The 2,270-nt window shown below is 34.0% G+C and overlaps 1 non-coding gene across 1 annotated transcript; it reads left to right on the top strand.

Moving 5' to 3' along the window:
- Positions 1 to 1,813: 1,813 nt before the first annotated feature.
- Positions 1,814 to 1,898, top strand: TRNAM-CAU (transfer RNA methionine (anticodon CAU)). Its single transcript is given in 2 exon segments — positions 1,814 to 1,851; positions 1,863 to 1,898. It is a non-coding gene; the product is annotated as a tRNA-Met (tRNA).
- Positions 1,899 to 2,270: the final 372 nt, after the last annotated feature.

Below are 2,270 nucleotides of genomic sequence, written 5' to 3'. Positions count from 1 at the left end.
TGATTAACGCATACTGTAGAAGCTACTTGTGGTCAGGCACTCACACCATATCCAAGAAGGCATTAATTGCATGGGGAAGAATCTGTTCACCAAAGTGCACTGGGGGATTAAACTTGATCAATCTGGGACTATGGAATAAAGCTGCTATTACTAAAACCTGTTGGGATCTCGCTCATAAACAGGACAAGCTCTGGATCAAATGGGTGCACACTTACTACATCAAAAGGCAAAAGACATGAGTAATATGACTACACCAACTCAAGCATGTTGGATGATTAGAAGGATACTGGGAACTAGAACTGCAATGCTTCAAATGCAGTTAGATAACAATAACAAGAAGAACCTGATAAGGCAAATTTACTTGCAGTTACTTGGTCCTGAACCTCGAGTGAATTGGAAGTGTTTCATGTTCTCAAATGCAGCTAGACCAAAGGCAGGCTTTACAGAATGGGTGCATCTGTATGGAAAGCTATTGACCTCTGATAGATTGATAAAGTGGGAAATGGATATTGATGCTAAATATGCTCTCTGCCTTGAACATGATGAAACAAAAGAGCATTTTGTTTGTGCAATGTACATATGCTAGACTGGTGATTACAAGACTCCTACAATGGATTCAACAACAATGCCTCGCTGGAATTAACTGGGAGCAACATGTGACTGAAGTAGTTGGACGAGCAAAGGGGAAAACTCAACAAGCCCAAGCTTTTAAGATGATCTATACTAAATTTGTCCATGGAATTTGGAAAGAGAGAAATCAGAGGATATTTGAAAAGAAGGCTAGACACTGGGAATTCATTGCTAGAGATATTGCATGTGTGTGTTGTGTCTGAGCTCCACCAAGGATCCAAACTTTAATTCATAGTTACATGTTCTAGTGGTTTGCTCATAGTGTAGCTAGTGTGCTGATTTAGATAACTAACTGCGTTGAGTTAGTTATGGCCCTATAATGTTACAATTTTTGGTGATGAAATAAAAGTCACTAATTTACCAAATAAAAAAATAAAACTTTTTTAATTGAGCTCATTAAAGTATAAATATAAAGTAAAAGAAATGTCTAAATGGAATTACAATAATTTTCAGAAATTCTTAAATTTCATAATATAAATATAAAGTAAAAGAAATGTCTAGATATAAAAAATCTATAATAAGAAAAAAAATGAAAAAGAAAAAAAAACGAGAGAGCTACAAGAAGCAAGAATCTAGCGAAGAAATGACTAATTTTTAGGTTAATAAATAAGATCAATAGAAGAAAGTAACAGGGAAAATAAAGTGCAGCAGATGAGGCTACTCCACCCTTAAGCAGGGGTCTTAGGTTCGAGTCTGGGTATGCAAAAATGCTTGGTAGGGAGCGCTTCTCCCCGAATGAGCCCTATGTGATGTGAATCTGAATTAATTAGGCCCCAATGCAGATTTCGGACATCGAATAAAAATCCAAAAAAATAGGAAAAATAAGGTAGAAGGTTCGACAGCTTTTGAAAAGTAGACGATACGAACAAAAAGTAAATTTTACTTTAAAAATTAAGATCAGGAATTATAAATAATTAATTGAAAAGTTTGACATTTTATTGGAAAATTTTGTGAGGACTACAAAAGCCCCTTGGTTGTCTCTTATATATAGTAGTAAAATAGAAGGTTCGACAGCTTTTGAAAAGTAGACCATACGAACAAAAAGTAAATTTTACTTTAAAAATTAAGATCAGGACCTATAAGTAATTAATTGAAAGTTTAATATTTTATTGAAGATTTTTGTGAAGACTAGAAAAAACCCATTGGTTGTCTGTTACATATAATAGTAATGTTTGAAACAAAAGGGGTGGTGGCGCAGTTGGCTAGCGCGTAGGTCTCATAGCTACTGAGTGATCCTGAGGTCGAGAGTTCGAGCCTCTCTCACCCCATTTCCTTTTGCTACACCTTTCCTTTTCAAAAAAAAAAAAAAAAAGAATATATATATATATATATATATATATTTCTCTTGTTTTAGGAATCCTCTTCGTGCTGACAAGTCACATTTTCTTGTTAATTGTAGGTCTCATAGTTTTAGATAAATTGCTAATTTCGTATTTATTTTTAATGGAACAATCGAGTGGTCAAAATATCATAATTTTAATTGTAGCACACAATTTTAATCTCGATAGTCAGGGCTCACAATTTTAACTGCATTTCACTATCTAAATTTTAGTGGTCTCATGGTTGCTATTATCTAGTTGGATATTCTCTGCTCTGCATTAAAAATATGTACACGAAAGATTTTTTTTGTCATTTTATAT

This window comes from Lycium ferocissimum, chromosome 10, assembly GCF_029784015.1.
Source record: "Lycium ferocissimum isolate CSIRO_LF1 chromosome 10, AGI_CSIRO_Lferr_CH_V1, whole genome shotgun sequence".
NCBI lineage: Eukaryota > Viridiplantae > Streptophyta > Magnoliopsida > Solanales > Solanaceae > Lycium > Lycium ferocissimum.
The sequence above is the reverse complement of the archived record's forward strand: the minus strand, read 5'-3'. Positions and strand labels throughout refer to the sequence as shown.